The sequence below is a fragment of the Molothrus ater genome, chromosome 8 (assembly GCF_012460135.2).
Source record: "Molothrus ater isolate BHLD 08-10-18 breed brown headed cowbird chromosome 8, BPBGC_Mater_1.1, whole genome shotgun sequence".
Classification (NCBI taxonomy): Eukaryota; Metazoa; Chordata; class Aves; order Passeriformes; family Icteridae; genus Molothrus; species Molothrus ater.
This window is the reverse complement of record NC_050485.2, coordinates 29,564,729-29,592,070: the sequence shown is the minus strand read 5'-3', so window position 1 is coordinate 29,592,070 and position 27,342 is coordinate 29,564,729.

The following is a 27,342-nucleotide window of genomic DNA, read 5'->3' as shown; positions in this document are numbered from 1 at the left end:
ACCTTAAGGATGTCCAAAATGCAAACTGATACTTAATACAAAAGTACCAAGCTTCCAAATAATCATTAAAAGTTCATTCAAAAAAAGAGACAGGAAATTTGTATGTAATAGAATTATGACATTTCTGTATGAATTGTGAAGACACATAACTGGTCTATCTCTGATTTTGAAAAGCCATTAGAAAAAATTTCTGCTTTTATTTTACTGGAGATAATATAATTCTACTCTAGCCTGGAAGTCTGTACTATGAGGCAAGTTTGACAACCCACAGAGATGTTTTCTGTTTCATTTGTCTTTTTTAAATAGACATTTGTAGTAACTTAACACTCAGCTTCACTGAAATCGTGAACTGCAGGTTTTGATGCCAAATCCTGCAAATTAGTTCAGCTGAAGGTGAGTTTGACCACAATTCCCATTTACTTCAGAAAGGCAGGAATTCAGTCTCAGGTTAAAGTACCACTAGAATGAAAGATACTGGGAACACGTGCTGAAATCCAAATTCCAAAATTCCTCATTATTTCAAATTTTGGGTGCATGGAACTTGCATAACCCAATATTTTAAGCCAAATAGACTCACATGTTCAAGTAGCACATCACACTAGCCTTTGTATTAATTAAATGGAGTGGTCATCTCCTCCTGCTTCCTGACGGATTTTTCTGGTTCTTTCACCAGCCCTGCCACATCAACCATGGCACCAAGCACTTGAATGGAGCCCTGCTTGTCCCTGCATACCAATAAAGCCAGAATAAACTGGCTTTGCTTCATTGTTCAAGGTAAGGAGGCAGTGATAGAGACATCTAAAAGATTTTTTTCTTTTCTGCTAAAATCTTCTTGTGAAAAAAAATATTTGAAAGGGGAAACCTATTGAAACATCTTCCAAAATGACAGTTCAGAAGTTTTTGTGTCTGAAACCACTTTCAATTACACAATTTCCTTCACTCTGATTGAAAAATAAGTGTTGAAATTCAGTATGAAAAACCTCATGTGCATCCAGAATAATTGCGTCCCATCTGGCCAAGAGAAATACTTTTATCCATCAGGAGTTTGTTTTCTCAATTTCTCAGAATTTTGGAAAAGAAATAGAATATCCTTGTATTTACACAGTTTTTAAACAATGATTTGGCTTGTTTGCTTTGGAGTTACCAGCAAGCCAAGAAAACAGTCTCATTCTTGATGATCTCCCTACTGTTGGGAAGCAGCATGAGAGGGAAGCTGCTGTTGTGCAATGTGAGGAGATGGGAAATCAGGGAGCAAGACTAAGAAATAAAAAGGCAAAGGGTTGAAATCTAGAGAGAGGAAGGAGTGAAGACACAGGCAAGGAACAAAAAGACAGAGATTATTTCTTTCATGGGGACTTCTGCCTCTTGCTGACCTGGTAGGGTGCATCCAAGGAATCCCCCTGAGTGGGGGATAATGAATGGATAACTCAGAGCCAAAGAATAAACGGTAATGCAAAGCCCGCAGCCACAATTATAAATGACAGAACATCATTTTTAAACAGAGATCTGGAGAAGAGAGAGATGTTCAGTTCCTTAGCAAGGCAAAATTCCACAGAAAGCAGATATTGCTGGGGGCGGAAGGGGTAGAGAAATGAAATGGACATCATTCAACTAGATCCAGGTTTCTGTCAAAAAAGCCTTGATGCAAAATCTTCGGTCAATCTTGTTTGGGGTGGTTTCTTAAACTTGAGACCATGAGGGTTTTTTAAATCTTTGCATTCCCTTCTCACTTTTTAATATGAAGTTTAGTTAAACCTGGATTTCTCTAAATTATATGTGTGCTCTTAAAGTAGGAAAAGGTGGTTTTGACTTTAAGTTAGAGCTGAGGTTTAATATGAAAGGAGGTAGAGTCTGTGGATGGGTTACATCAGTTATAAGGGGCAACAACAAGTATGCTGATAGATTATATACATGCCAATATTTGGATAAGATCACTGAATAAAATTACTGTTGAATAGATCATTAAATAAATGTATAAATACTTGTTTCCTCCTTATGTGGTTTTTCAGCCTAACAGCATTGTTTTTATTTGCACAGAAATATCTTCCACCTGTACACTTAAAGAGAATTAAACAGCCAGACAAAGCTTCCTCTGTTCCTGAATTTTAGATGCAAGTTCAGAGTGCAACGAGTTAGCACAGGCTAATTTGATGAGGCAGAAATCTCTATTTCACAGCTGGTGTGTTCACCTTCCAAATGACACTTCCTAGTTCCTCTCCCAAGAGAACCAAGTGGTCTCCTGATGTGTGCATTCTCCAGGACCTTGTCAGCTGGATCACTGCCACTTTTTCTGAAAGCTGGGAAGCAGACAAGATGATGATATATTTAATTGCAACCTCCAGGAGGAAGTCTCCCTGTCTAACAGGGTTACAACCCTAAACCCAGTGAATGTTATGTGCAGTTTTGGTCACCACAACGTAAGATATTAAGTTATTAGAGAGTGTCCAAAGGAGGGTAACAAAGATGGTGAAGCGCCTTGAGGGGAAGCCATATGAGGAGCAGCTGAGGGCACTTGGTTCAGCCTGGAAAAGAGTCCCTTCCAGCTCAACATATTCTGTGATTCTGTGATCCATCCATTTAGATCTCTGCACTGGTTTTGGGGTTCCTTGCTGTATGAGTGCTGGTAGAGGATGCCAAAGCAGCTCATCAAGAGCTGTTGACCATAAACAAGCCTCTCTGCAAAGCCACATCCTTCTACACTAGGAGATTTAGAAGTGGGCTTTGACTTCCAGCACCAGTTCAGAGTCCAGTTTTTTCATGAGGGTACAGAGAGCATTAAAGATGTTGCTAACCTCCATACCAATGACTGTGAGTGGAAATCCCTCTTGAAAGCCAATATCTCTTCTCAGCACAAACAAGAGACATGAGCTGCACAAATAGGATTTATAGCCTCACAGCTGTGGGGATCTGAGCTGCTATTTGTGTCTGTATTGCAACTGGGGTAAACTGCTGCAAGACACAGGTTTTTATATGGAACTGACTGATTCAGCCACCTCAGGTAGACACAAGTTGGTGGCTGTTCTGAGTTCTCCACAGTCTACCTCTTCAGATTCATGATATAGCACAGAAAGGCCAAAGTTTCAATTCTGTGCTTGCCTTCTCTTCCACACTACCTCATATCTCCAGGCCAACTCTTCCCCATGAGGATTTCCCTTCAGTTGTGTAGACTCAAATGCTAAAATCCTTTCTGGAATCACCCAAATGCACTTGTCTTCACTTGTCTTGCAGTGTGAGCAGAGCCCTCTTTGAGCACACAAAGCCAGTTCTCAGCCTGGGCTCTGTGCTCTGTAGAAGGTGCATTTTTCACAGACTTTTATCACGGCGCTACCACAGGTGCATTTCACAACTTTCTGTCAAGGAATTTCATCCACTACAAGGCATAACATCCTGGCACTAGGCAAAACTCTTTCTGGGGAATATTTTATGGCATGCACATGAAAAGGCATCAAGAGAGTAAACACCAATTAGGGAAAAGGCTAAGAACACTGTTAACCCCTAAGGTTCCAAGTAATCGTCGCCGAAGTCTGTTTATTCAACCGTGGAATTTGTGTACAACCACAGGGGATATAAAATGGAATTGAAATGTGAGAAAGGGCTTGACTATGACTGCAACATAGCAAGGCACAGCTACTTTGATTCATTCCAGCAAAGATGCTGGTGCCCTGTGATTCACACTGTGTAGCAGCATTTCAGTGCATGACACCACTGAATGTCTTTCCCGGATTTTCTTTGCCTTCTTAAATTAACTCACACAACTCAGTGTGCTAAACCAGCTCACAGAACAATGGCACAACTTCAGAAGAAAGGGCTTTCTGAAGAGAAATGTGGAGTTTTAAGCTACCCCTGCAAAGATGGGCAACTGAGAACGCACAGGGAATCCTCTAATCCTGCACCAGCAGTCAGAACATCCTGGGAGAGTGCACAGATTGAGGCATTGAGCAGCAAGGACAAAATGTGAACATGTACAGTGTCCCTTCTCTGTGGCAGTGCCAGCCATGGGGAGGGCATCTCACATGTAAGGAGAGAAAACATCTTTTAAGGAGAAAAAAAGTGAGAAAAGGTCATCACTGTCTTGCTAGTGACATCCTAGATCCTCTCTGCCTTCAACTGGTAAGGCTTCAGTGCTGGGACCAACACCAATCTACCCCGGATAGATAAGTGGGAAAAGGAGCAGTGGATGCTGTGCAGGAAATGGGACATGAGCCTCACTCTCCAGGTCCTCACCTGGGAGTGAGGTATCCCCGCAGAGCCCAGCAGAACCCCACAGATAGCTAAAATGACCACAGGACCTTCCTAGAAGGATGATGAGGGACTCAGCAAGCTTCTAACATCCATCTTACAGCAGCACCAAGTATTTGTTGTTCCATCTCCACCAATGGTGTAGCCTCTGAGAGCAGGACTCCTGTCTCAGCAGGCTGCACCTCCTTCCCCTCATGACAGCCCCAGGAAAGGAGAGGAGAGGGCAGACACCGTCAGTCCGGAGGCAGCACCATGCCAGCATCACTGCCCAGCTCTCAGATCAGGTGTCTGCCAGCCCTGAGCTCTGGCAGAGGACATCACGGGCTGTAAACAACCCAGGGCTGTAAACAAGGGCGAGCGTTTGCGTAGCATCGAAATATGGGCGCACTTGGCTCTTTGTTGATTTTGGTTTTGTTGATTTTGTTTTTACACCACTGCACTACTCATTTGAAGCTTCTGAATTTTTTAATGGCTACTGTTGATTCAAAAGTCTGTGTAACTTCTGTATCTGACAAAATGTTGATGTCTACACTTTGCCTGTGTCTATTTTTCCCTGTTTTATTCTGTTGTAATAAAGTCTGTAATGAAAAGTTGAAAACAAAAACTCCATGGAAGCACACTTCCTAACCATGGAAACACACCCAAAGAAGTGTATGATATGTGGAAATTTTAGAGTAATAATTCCCAGGAAATCTTGGGGCTTGGACTTACTTATGCAATATTAAAAACATTAATTACTACAGGTTTGATCTGAATACAATTATAATCCAGAATCATTAACCTTCATTTCTGTCTATACAGTATTTCCTTACAGAATGTTTTAGGACATATTTCTTGAAAATGCACAGAGATACCAAGATGGGATCCATTAATTACTTAACTATTCTTCTATTTTCAAGAAAAACTCTTATTTCTAGTTTCTTTTTCTCTGCAGAATCAATTACATGCTTTAATTTAATCTCAGTGAAAACAATACATTTAAAAAAAAAAAAAATATATATATATATATATAAATGTATGCTGGGCAACTACCAAATCTACTCATTGGCTTCTGTAGGGACCTTTCATTTAATCCAGACAGAGGCAGGATGAATCATTCCAGGAGTCTGTGGGCTGCAAAGTGTTAACCAGTGACATCACTGCCAACAGCTGAGGACTGCTCTTAGCAGAATCAGCTGCTCCAGAACTGGTGTGCTTAAAAGCCATTTTACAGGCTGCCCTGTAGCTTTTGGGGAAGGTGGAAGGGGGAAAGAAATAAGAGGGTTTATAGTGCTTCAGCTGCCTTTGATCCTGTGGTTTAGGGTGTGTTTGCTAAAGAAATCAATTTCTTTTGATTTAGAACAAAAAGTAGGGTTAAACTCATGCCTGATGTAACTCTCATGGAGTTACACCAGTGATTAATATTTTAGGGGAGTGGCATAAGCTATTTTAAGTGCTGTGCTTTCTTTCAAGCACCTTTGAATGTATATATGAAATTCTAGAGTGGCATAAACTAAACAATATAGGGAGTTGTAAATACAGTCTGTGCAAACAGCATAGGAATCTAGTAACACAAAAAAAGGTGTTCTAGTCAGGAATGGATCTCATTGGCTTCAGGATACCAACATGTCACCAACACTGAGAAAGTCTTTTTCATAAAGATAACAGGAAAAAAATTAGAAAAGGCACAGTAAAGGCACAGATGATGGGATGCCATGTTTATGACTCTGGAAAACATCCAGAACTTAAGTTGAGGAATATATTGAGCTTTTTTTCTGCATAGATGGATCCCTGTGAAGTGTAACTTATACCTCTGCTGGTTTGTGTGCAATGGGTTTCCAAGGGACTCTGGAAAGAGCATGAGATTATTTCCTGGATTCAAAGCAGATTTCCAGTGTGAGAGGTGGCTAAATGAAACATGGGAGAAGCACTCCTAAACTGGATGCTGTCCTGATATTCAGGAAATACCTTTTAAACAGTTCACCTTTTTCCAGTACTAACATTTTACTCCTCCAATACTCATCTTTTACTTAGTGAATCACTCCTTAGAGGCTATTTCTGTTTTCACAAAGCATTTTATTCCTTTTCCACGAGGTTTAATAGTAGAAGCTGCTACAGGCTCTGAGATGCAGTGCACCTGAAGGAGGTTGAAAAACCAAATCACACCATTTCTTATCTCTTCACTGCATCAAATTAGACAGTTGAAAATACTCCTCTTTCCATGAGCATTAAAGATAGGGTGCTGGGTGTTCTGATGGTATAAGTTTTTAGAAATGCAATTTTGTAAAATACATATAATTAGAACCAGCAGCATTCTTTTGGAAGAGAAATAGGTCTGGGTAGAGTTCTTTAGAAAAATCAATCTGCATTCACCAGCAATTCCAAAGAATTTTTTCATTCTGTCAACTGTTTCAAGCAATAAATCATCGTTACTTTATATTACTTTACATAGAGATAACTTAAACTCTGGCTGATCGACAACTTTCTTATTCAGCCTTTGACATCAATTATCTATTATCTATTCTTCTGTCAATATCTGCTGTCTAAATCTCATGCAAAAGAATTACACCTTTAGAGAGGAAAAAGTGCCTTTACTACACTATCCAACATTTGAATGACTACATTTATTCAGTGTTCAATAGGACTGGGCAAATAATTTAATCAGCACAAAGCCACCCCAAATTTGTTGGAGTTAATGAGTTTTTTCAAGTCAAGACTTGAATGTCTTTACTATTCCCTTGGGAAGCCTGGGCAGGAAGGTCTCTGGTGTGAATCTCCCCACCTCCCCCTGGGCTGCTTTGCAGGGGGAGGAAGTCACTGATGGTGATTCTGTGCCTTGCAAATGCCCAGCTGCTGTTACAGCCCCTTGGAAACATGGCCAGCTGAATAGGCAGAATATGTAACCAACTAGGCCAGTAGTTAGTGTGGTGAAATGTTTGCAAAGAACCCCAAACTGTGGCTTTAAGTATTTTCAGAAAAGAGGAGCACCAAAGTGTTGAAGCAGACACCAGATGGATTGGACAAAGGGGAAGATGAGGATGAAGCCCTGCCATGGCTGATCGTGGCTCTCCCCAGGCACAGCCAGGGATGCTCAGGGACACCTCTGAGCCTTCCCAGGCTTAGGCCAACTCTCACAAATGCTCTCCTGTTCTGGTTACCTGGACTGCACCAGGGGTTTGTTCTGCTCTTGGTCCGAGTTTGCACAGACTGCTGGAAATGGCATTAGAACAGCCAGACTGGATTGCCATGCCCTGGGATGTGGCTCCTGAGGAAAGCACTTCACTCATGGAAAAGCATTGATAAGGCAATTGTGGGATGGGCTGAAGGGACACCACCATGGGAGCAGTTCAGGTCTCTTGAGCATATAATATGAATTTAAGATGACCAACTAATTGCATATCTTCCTTACCTTCCAAAGAGCTTTCCAACGTCTGTACATTAATAATGCTGCACAGCAAAAGAGAACACACATTTAAGGTGGAGCTGAGGCTTACACTCAAGTTTTCTAACACTTTTTTTTTTCTGAAAGATTTTTCTTTAAAAAAAAAATTTTTAATTGAAAAATTGAAGTTGTATCAATGCCTTTATTCCATATTTTCTAAAAACCCACAAACCTAGCTGAGATGTTTCAGGTACTTAGCATTAGGTTTACTTTTCCCAGGAAAACAAAAATCTGCCAGCAAATTCTCAGTTAAAGCAGCCACCACTCCTCATGGCTTTCTTTTTAAGCTGACGCTAGCCCAGGTCAGAGTGTCCCAGCTTTGTCATTGTGTGTTTTAAAGCACACTTCAGTCATCATTTTCTCTAGTGTCAATGTTTCCAGTTTATTTTCCAGCATTGTTATTTGAACGCAGTGACGTTCTTCCATAAATCTAGGACAGGACTCAGCAACTTGGATTTTGCACTAATGTCTTCTAAAACAGTGAAGGAAAAGGCAAATTAAATGAAAAGCCCAGGCACACACCATCAAAACTGTTGAAGTAGGATACATTAGGATCTTTTGGCTGTCATTTAAAGAAAGGCCACAATGATTTGCAGCAAGACAAGTCTATCCTTTAAAGTTATTTTGGCTCTCACCAGGAGCATTCACGTGCCTCTCCTGGAGAGCAGAAGCTCCATTCTGCATGACACTGATGTAATCTTTGCATTTCTCAAGATGCTACTGAATATAGTATTAATGTAATAACAAAGATCATTGGGAATTCATTCCCCATGGCATGGAGATACATCTACTGTCAATGTTCATTTCACAAGGACCACAGCAAGTTTTCACTGCCAACCAGCCCCACATTCAGACCATGCTGTAGTCAGCTTCTTAAACTGTTTCTTCTCTGTGTTTTACATATTTCTACAAAGAGAAAGTACAAAGTTTTTTAGGAAAGAACTCTGTCTGCATCATTTATGAGCCACTGCCCTGGTCTTTAGAGTCCTTCAGGTGCTAATGAATGAAGATATTAAGAGATAGTGGCTAAAGTTCAAATACTATCAGAATTCTGGCAAGAAATTCCCTTCACAATACTTGCCAGAATTTTGGAATTGACTTCCCTCCAGCCTTTGCCATGCCTTAACCTTGAGACAGGAAACCCCAATAATTGCTGTGCAAATATCCAGGTTCATGTTCTGGCTCCTGAATCTCTTCATGGCAGGTTAGACCTAAATTTTTTGTTGCTGCCAAACTTCTCTGGAGACAATTGTTCCATATCTTTGAAGCATTTTGAATATAGATTTTGACTAAATTTAATACAGAAAATTTACTAGTGTGTCTGTATCATGATCTCTGTAGTATTTTCTTTGATAGAACTTTAGATCCATTAAGCACAATCTGAGCATTTCCAATCATGATATCTTAGTTTGTTGTCTTTAGTCATGACAGCTCAAAATGGTCAGAAGAGCCAATGCTGATTTCTCCTCCTTGTCATTACTCAGATAAAAGCTGATATCCTGAGTGAAAATTAGCAGGAGGATGAATTTCACTGAAAATGCTGCAAACACAGACACAAACTCACTCTCCATTGTGTGAGAATCAAACCTCAATGGTTTGATTCTTAAAAACTCATGGTAACCATGAACAGAAGAGCCTCTGGCTGAGACTGACAACAGCAGATCCTGAAATGACTAGCTGGGATTTAAAATTCTTTCAAAAAATTCAAAACCCTATCAATTTTAATACCAGAATACCAATAATCTCAATTCTGAGTTCTTACCAGCTCAGAAATAGCATTTTTTAATATTTTTTCAGAACTTCTTACTTCCATTCATACAAGGGGTGTTGGTGTTTCACAAAGACATTGATACTCTCCAAAAGGGAAAGAGCTCCCTTTTGAGGCTTGATGGATGATGACTTTGTTACTTTCACATTTTTCTACTAAATATTCACCCTGATCATAACATCCAAGTTGAGAAAAGGCAAAAATAATCTCAATCCCGGGCTATCAGATTAGTGGTTTGTTTACATGTGAGTTTTCTTCTCGTGGATGAGAGGAATGAAAAGTCTCATTGTTCAAAGGCAGATAAATAAAACCCCATCTGCTGTAGACATTGAGAGAGTATATGTATCTATACTCTGTACAGAACTCTGCCATTAGCTAATAATAGCATTAACAGTTCAGAAGTAAAAAGAAAAAAAAAGTCTCTAATACTCAGTCTTAGCAGCTGATAATGTAAAATAGGGTGGCATTTGGAAGCATAGGATGATGCCAGTCCCTGGGGAGAGAAAGGTGTTAACTTCTAATAGCTTTTCAGTAATAGCCAAGCATCTGCAGTCCACCATAAAAAAGGGTTTTTAAAAATTAATAGAGCTGAATGTGCTTCACACTGAGGAGAATGCCAGATTAATAAGCGCATTAAGGACCGCTTTGGATTGGAAATAATTATGGAAGATGACAAGGAGCAGAGGTGGCATTGGTGGTGCTTTCAGGAATGCATTTTAAAAAGCAGTTTAAAGAGCCTTCAGATGTTGGTATTATCCTGCGTGACCAAATTAAGAGCAAATGAGAAAAGTTTATCTGGCATTTTGGAGTATTGAAAGGGCTTAGTGTTATAAATTATACAGTGTGAGGATAGGCAGTGGTGAGTAAATTCATGTTAAACATTATTGGCAGTTTAAATAGCAACTGCTTTCTACAGCACTAAAGATTTTAATTTGGAAGTAAAAGTGTACTCACTCCCTTCCAAAAAAGCCTGTTTGACTTATTTATCTGCCAGCCCAATCATTAGACAGTTTTTCACTGATGAACTGGTGAACATTGTTCCCAATGGGCTGTTACAAATGTAGAAGAATTGAGGTGGGTTATAGGTGTAGAACTGATTTAGAGCTCTACTGATGAAAAAGTTGAAATGACATCTTCATCTTCAGCTGCAGGGCAGGCAGTGAGCATTCAGGGCTGTTTCCACATGGGCCTGGTGTTTATCAATATTTTATCTCCTTGTTTCAGCTCCTTTTTTACTACTTAATCTTTCAGCCCTTACAGCAGAGATATTTTCACACCGTGGTTCTTGATGTTATGGACACAAACCAATCAGTCTCAGTCTCTTGATGATGATAACACAAACCCAGGCTCCCAGGTTTTAATTCTGGGGCACAACAAGGCCTTTCTGAGCACATCAGAGCTGCTGCAGTCCTGTCTGGGGGGTGGTTAATACAAGGATGACCATCCCTGAACCACACAGGTGCTCCCAGAGCAATTCCAGCAACCACAAAATTGTTATTCCCTTTCTGTGTCATGATCAGGTTCCCTAAATACAAATAGAATAATGAAAAGATTTTACATTACTAAAAAAGTCTGTGAAAACTCCCAAACTGGTTTTAAGACTTTTTCCTCTCAGTCTGAAAGTGTGCTGCTTTTTTCTCTTACCTGACTATTTGCAAGAAGTTACAGGAAAAGAATGCCATTAATATCCAATTCTCTAATAATTACTTTAGGAAAAAGCAAAACTAATGCTGAAATATCTTTTAGGTGAGTGATACTTGTAAAGAGGCAAACCCCACAATTATAACAGCATCTTCCATTAAACAGTTCTAAGTACTGTATATGCAACATGCTGGAGACTCATTATTTCAAATCCAACTTCTCAAAGATTTATTTTTCTTTTGAAACAATTTCTGACAGCTTTTGATCTTCTAAACTGAAAAAAATCAAAGAAATCTGTTTCTCTGGCATATTAATAGCAAAGGAATTTCTGGATGCTGCAAAGTAGGAACTGAATATAATAGCATCTCAGTTTTATTCATCTTCAAAGAAAACCAAATATATTTTTGAGACTAAAAAAATAGGATACCCTACAGATTTTGAAGGGATGGGATAAACCTCTTTTCACAAGAAAAGATGACAAGAAATTCATCTTGAAGGACGTTCACTATGCCTCTGTCCATTTAATACATTTACAAGCCAGCTGCCATGAGTTAATCTGGCTTTTACATCTGAAGCAAAATTATTTTATAATTTGGGGCTCACATGCCTAAGGGATTTTTTCTGTTCCCAAATTCTTTGGATATTGTAGATCAACCTGCCAACAGACAAGGCACTGGCATGCACTGTTGTCTAAAATTTATTCAAGGGGTTAATTAAAAATCCTTTTGTAAAAGTTATATACAGGAATCTTACAATCTTTCATTCATGGCTTCCTCACTGCAACTCTTTGCAGGTGTAAAACTGAAAATAATAGCAGCTGATTAATTATATCTGTTTATCTATATGATTACAATAGAACTACTATACAGTCAAACCCCTAAAAAATAAATACTTACAAAAACACATTTTACAAAGGCTCATAAATTTGAGTAATCCTGCAGAGTTTTTCTTGTAGAGCTGACTGGTGGAAATATTATCTTTGCATAATACCGTGGTGCTCTCTGAGCAGGCCCAGGACATTGATCACACACAGCCAGGGCTTAGCTATGGCTGCCATGGGAAGTTGCAATCCTGAGGGAATTGTGTTACTTACAGTGCCAGGCTTGTCAGAAGGAGGTCAAAGGGATATCTCAAAGAAGAGCTGCTGGCCACTCAAAATCAGCTGAGAATGCAAATTTCCAGAGATAAATTACACCAAAAAAAAAAAAAAAAAAAAAAGTATTTTAGACTGTAAACAGTGAGGGGACAATGCAAAGGAACTACCAACAGTGGTAGGGCTGAAAAACTCTTGCTGTGGAAACTGCTGAATTACACATCATAGCAGGAATTTTAGCACCTGCACATCATTAGCACCCAAAAATAACAAAATAAGGAGCTATGCACACTTATGTACGTGAAATGAGTTGTACAACTTGCAGCCATTCCTACAGCCCAGAGGATTTCATGTGTATTTACCAACTGAATGGCATCTATTCTGTTGTTTGGTAGAGGCAATTAATGGATGGCATAAATACCACTTTTCCAAACTCCTTGGTTTTGCACGTATGAATGAAACTTTGGATTTTATCTTAAATAACAGAAAGCAACAAATCTTGATAAAAATTCTTACCTGGTGTAAATTGCTGTCATTTATTTATCTGTGGCAAATTATGCCAGGTGAGATTCAAAGGACTCCAGAAATGGCACTGCCTCAGCATGATTAGGCATTAAGTCACAGTTGAGGCATTCAGAGTAAAAGGATGAAATTTAAAGGCCATGTTTTAAGAAAAAGGAAAGAAAACCTGAATTTAAAAAATCACATTTAAGGGGGAAGAAACCCCAACAAAAAAAATGTTTGAGTGTGCTGGATAGGAATAACAAATTCACACATAACCCTACTAGTTAGGCTTTCTCATGTCTTGTTTTTCCCCAGAAAGTATTTTTCCAAACATCTTCTAAAAAAAAATAAAATATTTTATGGCAGACACCTGTACCCACTATAGCTATTAAAGCAGCCACTCTAATTCTAATACTTCTTTGTTGGGTTTCTCTACAAAAGGAAATACAACTTATAAACCATAAACATGGGATCATATAAGAGCATTGCTACCTTCAATCCAAAGATCCGAGGCACTGGAATTTATACTGGAAATTAAAGAAGAACTCGAGAAATTCATGTAAGAATATATATCAGCAAGAGTTTTTGTAGAAAACATCTGAATTTCCATGAAGATTGATTAAAATAAGGAGGAACCTTATTTTAAGGTGTCGAGTCTTGACCTAGATGCAGATATTTTGATATATTCTATAGTTATACTTTCACAGTCTTTGTCATGCAGCTGCAGAAGACAGATTTAAATTTTCCTCTGAGTTTAGAGTTGGATTTCTGTTTGGAGCTCCTTCTGATTCACCACAAATGATCTCTCTATGTAGGATGAGTAACAGGCATAGCTAAATAAATTAGTTTCTTGAAAGTTCACACAGTCCTAAAGATATAAAATGCTGTCCAAAAATTTGACTTAAAAAGAAGAAATAGGAACAGAAAAGTGAAGTCTATTCTACCAAGAGACTCCAACAAGATTTTTGGTAGATTGCTGAGAAAGAAATTATTCACTCCTTTTCTAATTCATATGGAAGAACTATTCTCTGCACTGACACAATTTATTAACTGGAATTGTATGATTAGAAAAATGTGAAGAACCCCTACAAATGAATAGGGCTTTAAAAATCCAGTAATTGTTTATGAAGTCGAGGAAGTCTCATTGTGATTTCTGCCCCTCATAAAAAAACAGGAAAGCTGGAGATTTATGGACTATTATAGCTCACCTCAAACCAGGAAAACATGGGAAATAACCTGCTTTGAAATGGAATAAGTCAGCAGCTGTGTCCATGAAACCTGATGGTGAACCAGCAAAATTTTACAAAATACAGAAACACAGTCGACAAAATGTCATACAATTATTTGTAAATGCTAATACAGAGAACCTGGTTTTCTTGACTACCTTGAATTAATATGTTTGTAAATTCTTTGGAGCAGGACTTACAGCTCCTTTGTCTTTGAACAAGGCCCCAGCGTGATTTTTTATTTGGTTTTCAGTCATGACCACAGTGTTAACAAGGATAAAAAAAATTCAAAATTTATATAGTACCTATATTAAATGTATGTAATATTTATTTACATAAGTATATAATAATTTTATTTCATCAAAGTATTGGCAAAAATGTCATGGGATTCAAGATACACATCCCAATGAGAAACAAACATCTCCATATTTCCCATGTGTTTGAATACAAGGTCCATGCTTGGCTTAAGGACAAATAAGGTGGCAGTAATATTTTTAATGAATTTTTATTAACTCACCAGAAATTTGACTGCTGTAGTCCAGAACTATGGTTCAGAATTAGAAAGTTTAAAATGAGTGTCCCAACCTTTGAAATTACAGCAGACTTAGTAATTTTGATTCTTTATTATTATTTTTATTATTGTTATTATTATTGTTATTGATTGTTACTGTTATTATTAGTGGTGGTGGTGTTATTGTCATTTTATTTCAGATACTAAACTATTCTTATCTCAACCCATGAATTTTCTCATTTTACTGGTCAATGGAAATGAAATCTCTGGAGTTCCTTGCCCACAGCAAGCCCAGAAGCAGATGTGATATTTTGTGAATGCAGCATGGGAAGGAACCATGCAGGATCCACACAAGTATTCCTGTCCTTACCACCAGGAAAATCTCCAGTCAGCTCTCCACAAGCTCCCTGCTAACAGAGGGGTTGTCAGGAAATTTCAGGGAGGAAAGGAGCTTGGTTTGGAATGGGAACCATCAGAGGGCTTGGTAGGTCAGAACCTTCAGAGATGTCCTCTAACATTTCTCCATTCTTCACAGCCAGCTCCTTCATCCCTGCTGAAAAGGATCTAAGCCCCTGCCAAGGGGCTGAGAAGGGTGACCAGGAAATAAATTTTCCATAGAGAGAGCTCAGGATGGAGTCCTACAAGGGACTCCCCATCTGACAAAACCCTATGGCACTGGCAAGCTCCTGAGCTGCTCACAAGGCTTGGCCTGAAAGCTTCCAGATACTTCCAAAAGCTGCATCAAATTCTCAGTGGTTGGAAAGGCAAGCAAACAAGGCCAGATGCATTAGCAGCTGCCCACTTGTGCTGCTGTCCTCTCATTTCCAGGCTCAGATGCATATGGAGCATCTGGGTGTTTATAGCATTTAAATTCTGTTAATTCTGCTCATTTGTGCTGTTTTCAGACTGGCATCAACAGGGCATGGGGAGGAACAGGATATTCCCTCAGCACTGATGCTGTATTTGCCACTGCAGAAATTTTACAGTAATATTATCATTTTTCCACCAGTTACATGTTTCCTCTTCCAAACTGGCTGCTCTTTCAAACATGGCACTGGGGCTATAACTTTAGACAGATAATGTGAAGCATGAGCTCAAACACAGTTGCAAAGCAAAAGAAACACATTTGTATCATTCAGAAATAATAAATTGACACACATAATAAATGTAGATAGGGAGATGATGTCTATATAACTTGTTGTCCCAAAAGAAAGATTAAAACTAATCTGTAACAGCCTGAAAAAGAGACTGTACTTATACAACACAAGTTCAGGTGAGAATTAATTCAGGTTAAGTTGTCTCTTGTTTTACAAACTCTTCTTATAATCTGATGATCATCTTTACTAGCTTGAATCATTTCAAAGAGTAAAAAGCATTAAGTCATTGAGCCGACAATGAAAAAGGAAATTATCTATTTGGCCAGTTAAGTGGATGCTGTAATCTTTAAAGTGTCTTTTTATTTGAGTTACTACATTGCTGAAGCCAGAAAGTTTTGCTTTGTCACAGAAGATTTGTTTGTACCTGCAAGGAAAAAAAGACTGTCAGCAAAACTCAGCAAGAAGTCAGTCAAGAAATGTGATATAACACCCCCTGCAGACACCAGCACACATGCTGGATTCAGAAAATAGTTCAAAATGTTCAAAACAAGCCTCTAGTTTGCAGTGAGACAAGTCTACTGTCCCTGTTGCTGTCACCAACACGCCTGTAGGGGTGGTGAGCATTTGGAAGGGGAGTGCTGGAAGATGTTCTGCTCCATCACTGCTCACCACGCTGGAAGTGGTCAGCTTGAAACTGGTCCAAGCACTGGAAGTTACAAGGAAATTTTTTGTGTGAAGTGTGGAGAGCACATGAAGTCTTTCAGGGATGGTGCACACTGAATGACAGGAGCTTTGCTCACTGGATGGGACACCTCTCTTCAAAGCAGCTCCTAATGACCAAACATCACAGTAGTCACTGGGAAGCTCTAGCAGCCAGCATGAAAAGCATCCTGGATGATTGTATCAGAGCTATACCAGTAGAGTCATGTCTATTTTCAGATCTGTGTAATGAAATGATTGGCAAACTTGTGAGCAATGGTTGTCAAAGAGCAAAGTACTTACTTAGGGCTTTGAACTCCAAAAGTTCTTTCATGATGATCCATTTGAACATCGGCTTGAAATCTAAGCATGGCTTTGCTGAATTGTTTTCTGTCTGGTTGTTTTCATTCCTAAACGATTTCAAGTTACATTTGCAAGCAAAGAGACTAATGGCTTTGAATATTCATGCTACAATTGAGATATCAAAAAAATTCGGTTTTGAATTTAAATAAGGATTGTCGTTCATCATTTTTTGACTCATAGTGAAGCAGGAAGTGAAGCAGAGGAGCACTTCTTAGTGTTCAAATGTCATTTTCTCTAATACTTCCTTGAAGTGAGCACAGGGGGTGACTAGATAAGAAATGGAAGTGCTGCTCTGGTTGTAACCTGGCTGCTGCAGAGAAACAACAAATTGCTTGAATTATCCAGCAAAGGTGACCTGGTGCTTGAGTTCAAGCAAGACCCTCTTACCTGAATACAACAAAAAATGAAGAAAGAGAACCCTGGCTTGCAGAGTACATTATATTCTTGATGCCATTCACAGTTGTGGACTTCTGTGAAGCTGGTATTCAGTACAGTGCTAGTGAATATACACTGTAATTGTGAAATAGATGTCAAAAGAGAACTTTACTTTAATCTGTCCTATCAAAGCTTCACTTTCCCTCTGCCAAAAAGCAATCTCGGTCATCTCAAATGGTAAGTACATAGAGGTGTACCGTTTTCTCCATTATTTTAACAACCAGTTTAACCATTTTTAATTAAAATGGTTCATTACAGGTACATTACAGATCAATTTATGTAAATAATGGTTCTTCAGATTCTCTAAATGTAAGGAATGACAAAATACTGAAGGTTCAAAAAGCTTTTGTCAGATGAAGAACTTACCCTGGAATACGTCCCCTTGTTTTGAAGGCTTTATTAAGAGAAAGCATCAAAGAGCATCAAAGCTCTCAAATAACCACAAGATGTGGGGGGATTTTTTTTTTAGCTTTTGGTCATTTCATTGGTCTTAGTATGTCAATCTGAGAAAAGCATTTCCTTAGTCTTATATCTGCATTTTGTTATATTTTATTTGTGTTTGAAAAGCAAACCAACACCCTCATGTGTAAAGCACCTGGGAAGGAGATGCTATGAGAGGCAAGAGGAACTAGGAGCTGAAACAAAAGTCCTGAATTTCAAGAACTTCCCAATCTGTACAATAATTTTCTCCCTTTCATTCGTTACCCCAATTTTTGTTATTTGCAGACCTCTAACTGAGGGAAATATTAAGAAATTCTTGCCATAGTTTTAATTAAAAACTTTACTCTCTAGTCATTTAAGCTGTTGTTTAATTCATATTAGCTGTAATTCTGAGGCAAAGAAACTATTTTTTTCTTTGTGTTTGGAAGCTTAAAAAACCAGGAAACAATGGAAATATTCTGCCTCCTGTTTTAAATAAATTGTTAAGGAACAATGTTATCCTGAAACCTGAACACTCACATTAAAGGGAGAGCAAATTTCATTACGTGATCCCTCTATTTATTTAAATCTGCTCATTCCTGGGAAAAGAAAAAATGAATGAGAATTCAAACACACGCAGCAGTTTTACAAGAAGCAACTTTTTTTCTAATTATGTATTCTTTACTTATTAATCAGTGCTACAATTTCCTGTGACATTTAACACAGACACAAGTTATTTTCATTCCAAAAGTTAGCAGTTCACTGTATGCTATACACATGGCACAAGCATTGCAAATGTAAATAAATGTAGGCGTCTGGGTTTTAACCACTGCTTTCAGAGAAACGTCTTTTTTAATGTGGTATAACTTGCAATCACACTGAATGTCATCACAGCTTTTGAGAGTGGGCAAGCCTTCACGCAATCTTAATTTTTCACTGAGAAGAAAATCCTGGCATCTGTGCAAAAATAATGAAGTCCACAGGAGAGGAAAGGGAGGAATGTAGCTAATAATCCTATTTATGTTCTTACGCACTACATTTCATTTACTAGAAATAGCATGGCTAAATTCTAATAAATAAATATACTAATTGGTCATTGGAAATGCAAATTTCAACAACAATCTTTAATGCAGTATAATAAAACCCATTACAAGCACCAGCTTTGTAGATGCTTTGATTGTAAATAAGAGATTAGTTTTAAATTCAGATGTGCTGAACAGGTTGGCATAATTTCAGGTAGCAGTGGATTTAGGCCGCTTGCCAATCTGTGGGAAGAGCAGATATATTAATACCTGCACTGTTTCTACTCTCATATGTTCAGGCTGAGTGTTTGCTATTTGCTACATTAAATTATGTTGAGTGGCAGACATGAATATGGTTTTCGTCTTCCAGCTTCTTGCAGATCACTTTTCTTAGGTTCAGGAGATTCCACGGGGCCATTTTGCCTCAGAGCTTGTCTCAGTTTTTCATCATGTCCAAACAACCTGTCTTGATGGCCAGAGGATCAGCCACCTACCCTCTGAAAATGAAAAGCGAATTTAAGCCCTAATTTCCCCTGCTCTGTAATATTGCAAACATGTTCCTTCAGCACCCTTCATTTTCCCCGCCTGTGGAACCATCCACCCCAATTCCCATGCAAGCAATGAGTAAATGTCTCCCTTTGGCACATCTGCAGATGGTCTCAACTACACAGACTCTGTGCCAGTTTACATTGGCCAAAGATGAGTTCCCTGCCTGGCAGGGCTGGATTTACCCCTGGGAGAGGATGTGTGTGACACCACTTGAGCAGACAAAGCCTTGGGGCTACACCACACAAGGCAGGAGAAGTTTTGGCCCCAGTTTCTCCCAGAGGCAGAAAATCAAGCACTTAATTTTGGATAGGGCCACACCAGTGGGATTTATAGTGTTTGTCACTGAGCTCTGCTGTTTTTAGGGAGGACTTTTATCAGTCTAGGCTGTATTTTCATGGCTCCAAACTTTCACTAAAGTACCCATTAGAGAAAAGTATCTCACAGGGCTGTTAACAAAATGCCTGAGCTTTGCTGCTCTATTGAGAGTTTATCTGGTGGTTCTAGAGCCCTTTGAGCTTTCCCAGCCTCAGCCACCTGTCCTAATTCCCAAAATGAAGAATTCAGCTATACTTGGGCACACGTAACTGATAAATTTTGCAAACCACGCATTTCAGATTTTTTTTTAAGCACTTAAGCTCTAAATCACAACTGTATCCATTTTAGTTGTTTATACCTCAGCATTAAAAAAAAATAAATAAAAATTGCAGCTGAGTCTAAACCACTGTGTGGAGCTAATCAGTGTGACCACTCAGTGCCACTATGGGTTTCCTTTCCAATCCCCTCACCTTAATTACTGTCTCACAAACCCACTTGTTGCATCCTGCCTTAAATTACTTGTAAATTCTTTGGCATTGGGAATGTTTCCAGTTAGGCTTTAGCATACCCCTAAGCACAGCAGTCTGAGTAGGACCTGAGGGACTTTTGTAATAAGAATAATTAGTGCTGAAATCGGGATGCTTTGGCCTGAAGGGGGAAAGCCAAAACAGGGAAATTGATTGAGGTGTCTAAAATGAAGTCTGTTTAAAAAAAAAGAAAATGAAAAGCCTTGAGTGGCATCTCTGAGTGATGATATGACACTGACAGGTCTTTTTTTGATGCACTAAGTGGGAACAGTACCTGAGGAAGACAGTTTTGACATGTGCTGTAAGTACTTTGGGGCAAGACAACCCTTCTTTCCTTCAATAGCAGACAGCTGCCTTTTTTATCTTGAATTTTCCTCAGATTCTTTGGTGGCATACAAGCTTTGTTAGGACTTTTCATGGCCAAGTCCCAGAAGAAGCCTGGACCCATTGAGAAAATCCCAGTGTGTGTGCCCAGTATTTTTCCTCTCTCTAGCTTGAAAGGACAGTAGACCTTCCACAGTGCCTCAGGTTGTGTGATAAACACCATTTTATCAACTTTTTGAGGTTATTGAGTTTGGTTTTCTATAGGAATGAATGGTAAATTGTAACTGACTTGTGTCAAATTTTGTTGCCCATGGGATACAAAGGACAGGCTCCGATTTTACAGACCTCGGACATTTTGTTTAGTGCTTCTCTCATACCATTGCAGACTGATCCAAACTCATACTTTTTTTTATAAACTCGGTAATCTGTGAAGTGGTTGTCTAGTTTGGTTAATCATCTAGATCTCTCTGCAGGGCATTTTTGATTCTGCAGCATTGCCTTTAGCATGCCAACCATCTTCATAAAAATGGATCAATTATTTATTAAAGGAGTACTTAACTGAAGTACAACAGATCTAGAGACCCAAATTCCTTGCTCATGGAGTTAAACCAAGCTGTACATACTTCAGTGAGGTCCTGCCTCCCTACACTACTGCTGTGTTTGACTGTCAGCCCTGAACTCTTATTAATAAATTATCTTAATGATTGTTTTTAGCTAAGACAATCATTTGAAAATTTCCTGAGTACATGCACACACAAAATTGCCACGAGGTTTTACATTTTGATCTTTTACTTCTCATATCCTGTTGCATGCCCTACATAAATGATTCATTTTTTAGCCTTGCTTTGTCCCTTTCTCTTAGAAAGGTCCTTTTCTCTTAGTAATGACTTGCTGATGCCAAAGAATACGATGTGATTCAGCATGAAGAGGATGAGGAGGACCCACTGGGGCTGGCTTTACTCTACTCCCTGTCATTGCAACCTGCTGGGTTCGTGCAAATAAACATAGCTTTGGGGCTAAACCAGCTAGACTAGGTATTTCCAAGGTAGTACCATATTAATGATCATAAAACACACTTCCTGACTCTGTCCCAAGAGACCTTTTCAGAGCTGTTTTATGAGAGACTAGGGAGATCTGTTAATGAGTGAAGTAATTATTACCTGTGGGCACAGATTTAGAACGACTTCATGCTCCAGACTCCACAAGCATAAATGTCTTTGTGACAACTATGTTGTGTGCAGTAAACAAAAGGGATGCTCACAGAATTACAGATATGGATGGTAGGATGCATAAAGCTTTTTTTTTTTTTTTTTTTTTACATTTAGAAAAAAAAATCACTGAGATAAACAGATTTGGTATCATAAACTCTTGAAACAAACAAAAAAAAAAGTGGAGTAATTTTCCATATAATGAGCATGATGAAATCTACAACATGTTGTTTATTTACAAGTATGCACAAAATTAAACTACATTTCCTCTTTAATTTACAGTATTAAACAAAGGCATAATATCAGATCCTGATACCACCATGCTAATTCAGAATGTGCTCACTTTTGTTTTGTTTCCAATATTGAATTCTTAATGTAATGCTGTGTGTTATTCTGGTATAGAGTTACACATGAATTTGTGAGATGATATTATATATAATTATAGCATAATCTATTTCAATGTAGCTTTTTTACACAGAGCCATCACCATACACGACTCAAAAATGTCAGTGGCCATCTTGTGCAGTATCTTTTGAGGTTTTTGGGATTCTTTAAAGAGTTTGACAGCACTCCACCACTGGATAAACTAGATGACAAGGAGGAGGAGCAGGGTTCTGGGCAGCCTGGCTTGTTCCACTCCTGTTTTCAGCTTTCCACAGTCTTTAGGGGGCAAATATAACTCCAAGGAGTCTTGAAGCTGCTGCTTCCCAGGGGCCAGGTGGTGCCTGAACACACAGAGAAGCCATGAAGCACAGAGCTGCTCCACACTCACACACTCAGAGGTGTTTGAGCCAGGATCTGGTACCCAAAATCCCATAAAGAACGAAAAAAATTAGATTGACAATGGTTCTTCTTGGTTTTGTTTTGTTGGGGTTTTTTTTGACTCCTGTCTGCATTTAAGGAGCTTTACTGAAATTACATGGTTAGAATGAAATGATGTTACACTTTTGAGAGGTTGCCCTGAGAAGTTGTGGATGCTCCATCCCTGTTCAAGGCCAGGCTGGATGGAGCTCTGAGCAACCTGGTCGAGTGGAAGGTGTCCCTGTCCACTGCAGAGGACTGAGATGAGATAATCTTTAGGTGCCTCCCAACCCATTCCATGGTTCTGTGACTCTGAGAAGCAAGCATGTACACAGGCATGCAAAACTTCCTATCCAGAAAAAGAGAAGATTCAGAGAGTGAATTCTTTCAAATACATAACAAATGTTATGTTTTCTCCTCTGCCTCCACTTCTCCAAATTCCCCAACCACCATCAGATGATGAGAGAAGGGGAAGGAAGCACCTGGCTTCATGTACCCCACTGTGATCCTGCTGAGGAGGAGCTTCCAGGGGTCTCTGCAGTGCTCCCAAGAGGAGAATCTCAGCCATCAGCTTCTCTAGCAAGTGGGGGCCCCTCCACGGGACACATGCAGACTTGAGAAAACCAGAGAAAATGGGTAGGTTTTTGGTTTGGTTTTGTTGTTGATTTTTTCTTTGCAAGTCATTTTCTCTATTCCCACTTGGTTTAACTTCAACAGCTGGTGGGTCTACAGTGATCCCTCCTCAAGAGCCAGGTTTATCTTCTGGTAGTTTGAATAATTATCATTTAAAAGCCATTGTAAGGGGTCTCCTCACCTTTAACACTCATGGCCATTACATTCCTACTGGGGTATCCAGTGGGCAGAACACAAGGAGATGAGGGAGGAAGGAAAAGCTCTTATTTCAGACTGAATGTTTTTAGAACTTAGCGGTGATTATCCGAAAAGGTTTTAAAAATAACTGTGTCATGGCTTAAGGTTCATTATAAATACATGTGAAGGTCTGAATTGCTCTGGGTACCTGCTTGCAAGCACTCAGTGGTTGCAGTTGCCAAGACAGGTAGGGAGCTCATTTAAAGTGTAGCTTAATGCAATCAAAAAGGAGAAATTATTTCTATTTGCAAAGGGAAGATGACTAAAATAACACCTGGAAAAACTGACATAGTGGATACCAGAATCTCACCCAAAGCAGCAAGAAAGGCAATTACCAGATCAACATCATACAGGAAACACATGATCTAAATCTTGATTTTTGTAAGAGCTCAACTCCACTGTTAGATTCTACCCCAAGAGTTGCATTTTGCTGCTTTGTAGATTTCTGACAAGTGAATTTAAGGGAAGTTTGGGGCTGGTTATGGCCAGGTGTGCAATAAACATAAAAGATTTTTTCAGTGTTCTTTAATTCAAAATACTGGCTCAACTAATGCATCTATGGTGTAAAGCCACTGAAATCAGATATTGTCCAATAAATCAATTTTATTTTACATTCTACAGTTGTGCAATTGATATTCACCTGGCCTAAACTGGATCTCATCTTACTAGTTATTTCACTTTCTGGAAGATTTTCCTCCTTAAACAGTATTTCTCTTTTTTTGCTGTGGAGTTTGAATTTTATGCAGGGGGACAAAAATCAAACATGCACAGGTATATCCCAGAAACAGCTGGGTCCTGTATATCTGTTTACTGAAAACATGAAATTATGCAAGCCTTGATAAAACTGCTCATCTGGTTGTGTTTTGGAGTCTTCAGAAATGCAGAACACAGTGAGTACCTGGACAAGGCTTCAATCCTTTTAAATGAGAACCTGTACTATGAAAGCATTTTCATTCCTGAAGTCATAGTTTATCACTTATGTGCTTTTGTAAACTCTATTACACATTTAGCTACAGCTTGAGTACCTAAATAGGATAAAAATATAACTTTGCTTCTTCCATCTTTTTATTTTATATTTCTTGCTTGGGATTTATATCACAACTACTTGTCTCAAATAGGAACTAAACTTATTTTTCTTTTTTTTTTTCCCCACTGAAAGGTATGAATTCCTGAATGGCAATTTAGCGTGGACACTTCAGGGAAACACTGCATGAATTTTCACATGATTGACATTAAGCTTTCATTTAAAATGAGAGTGGTTTAGATCCTACTGCATAAGAGCAGCAGAAAGTGGATGATGGTCTCCAGAAGCTGAGTGGAGAAATGGAGAATTGCATTATTATTTGATTTTTTACTCTCTCTTTTTCATATGTAAAGAATTTTAAGGTAGCCCTCCAGACAACAGGAAAAAGCTGAGGATCAGTATCAGTTTGGGAAGGTGGACTCATAGGGATTGAGCTGGTCAAGGACCCTCTCCGTTCACATGGAATAAAATCCAAGATTTTAGTGGGAGAAGGGTTAAATTTTAGAGCTTATCCATGTGAGCCAGTTTGTCCTTTGGCCTGCTTATAATAAGGAGTATGGGGCTGTTCTTGCCTGTTGGACTCAGCACCACCAGCTAAAATCTACAATATTGTCATGCAGAAATCCAGATTAAACAGTGATATTGGTCCCTGCTTGCCTTAAAACCTATGAATATATGCCCAATAAATGAACATCATCTACCTTGTAATTTTCAGCAAGATTGGAGCCACGGCGAGGGTGGGACGAGAATAGCATCAAATAAAGGCAAATATTCCTGAAATCTGCATGCTATTACTTCTACCCAGAAAAGGGGTCTGCAGGTCCAGGATGGTGGTAGTGGGGAAGAACATCTGGCAGCTGGAAGGTAACCAGAAATAAGGAACATATGGGAACAGGGCTGTGGAGAGGAGGGGATGGGGTGGTTTCCAATACCCTGTGTCATGATGCCTAACCCCAGATTTAGCAGGGGCCACTGAGTGAGTTTGTGTGGTTGCCAGTGCTTGGTCGAGCATTATTGTTGCTTTGTTTTGTTTCTAAGGAGAATTACAATCTGTTGCTGTATTAAATAGGGGGGTTGTGTGTGTGTAGAGATGCGTGCGCTTCTCCTCTGCTTTCAGACTTCGTTTTCAGCTTCAGAAGTAATTTTCAGATTCAGAAAGGGTGGGAGAGCCAAGGAAATGTGATTTGTTTGTCTACATTATCTGGGAACTACATGACTTGCTGTTTCCTAGGGAAAGCTCTATAATTTGATTGCAGATCTATATTTAAATGTGGGAGAGAGTCTAAAGGGGACCTGACACCTCCACTGTAAAAACTCAGATAATACAGACTCCAGGAGTTTAGAGTTCAAGGCATTTACATATTGATGTTTCCAGCACTGGTGCAAGCAATCTAACAGCACAGGATTTGCCACCAAACAACTGTTGGTTTGGTGAGTTTCTCAACTCTCATTTAAGTGTGAATTCCTAGATATTTGAATTTACAAGGGCAGGTCCACTGGATTTCCATTTGCATATTTTTGGCAGCAGTCCACCTCATTAATGCAGGAGAGAATCAGACAATATTATAAGAAAAACACATATGACACTCAAGGGAATTAGAAATATATTGTTAATTTGACGGAGTGTTAATAGGCCCCCTAATGTCACCAGTTTTTCCTAACAGTTGTCTGCAATGTTTATTTCTTGTTGTACCAACAAAATCATGGTTCATATTATAGATGTGAGCTCGGTGATGGTGGCTCTTTAAGAGAGATGTGTTCTCCAGTAGCTGTTCAGCATTTAGTACTTCTCTTCATTTTAATCAAAGAAAAGTCTCTAAGTCAAAGGAGGGAGGAAATCAAACTCTGACTCAAATCTCTCGTGTAGAGGTAGATATTATTTTTGAATGATGCCTCCTGAGAAACTTTCCATTGACCTCTAAAGCAGAAGGGCTGCAATGGAGCTGTTATCAGGTTTAACTTTTGTGACCCACAGCTGAAATCATTGTAGACGAGTGGCTACGGGGAGATTAAATTCAGAATGTCCTGTAAGCTGAAAGAAATATAAATCTAAGCAGTGCTCTTTAAGAAGCATTAAAGAGAGTGTATAGAAACTTAAAATTCCTCTGTGTTAAGTTACTTGGTATTCCTTTTCCATTCCTTGTAGATTTATGAAGGACTACACCATTATTTTTGACCTTTTCCTACTAAGGGCTGGGAGGTTATAAGTTTTGCTCTGGTAATTACCTATCAGTCTAACAAAGTAACCTTAATTAGTGGGATTTTTTCATCCCATATATAGGAATGGGGCATGGTGTGAACACATGTTATTATGATTTAACACCTCGCTCAGATCTCATGTATATCCTTTGTCTTCTGCTGTCACCACTGTAATTAGGCAGCAGAGGTGCAATATATTCAGATTTTTGTCAATACCTGCCCAAAGCTCTAAATGCACATGTGATAGAAATGAAGGCTAATATGCAAAGAAAAGCTGTAATGACCATTGTAGACAGCCAAGCTCCATTTAGCTCCCTGTATGAGCCCGCTCTGGTTTGCTCACAAAAGCCTTGCTCGTGCGGTCACTCCAGTTTCATCAAGATGGATGATTGCTTAGAGAGAGCAGATTTTTTTTCTCTTTCATTTTAGCACAAATCTGTTTTATCTTCCCTCAACCTGGCTTTTGATTAGAGCAGGTTCAGAAGTGCTGCAGACAATACTTGTATCACATAATCTCTGGATTTCCGATTCGACTTGCACTGATTAACCAACTTCATTATGCACAAATCCCAAGAAGGCAATCCCACACATCCCTGTGCCACACTTCCTCCCTCCCCCTGTAAATCCAGTTCACCAGGACTTGGGAAAACATTTTCCTGCTGAACACAAGGGATTCTTCCCTCCCTCTTCCCTCCTTCCCTGTCCTTACACATTGGGATTATGTACACCCAGTTATTTTATGCAAATGTCACAGGAAAAAAATGAAATTAATCTATGCAACTAAGTATTGCTAGAAATACTCATTAAAGATTTGTTCACACAGTTTCCTAAAATTTTCCACTGCTTTCTTATTTGTTTCCCATCTAGCAATGTGGTCTCAGTCTCCAGAGAATTTCTCCTCCTGATCCCAAGAGCAATATTTATTCACTCAGAGATTAGAACCCATGCTATGTGATATAGGTAACTAATCACATAACTCAGACACTGACTATCAAATAATTTCAGTGAAATCTCTCCACCAAAAGAGAAAAGCAGCACAAAAGCTCTTATGGATGAAATGGAATTTTATTTATTTTTTTAGGTCTG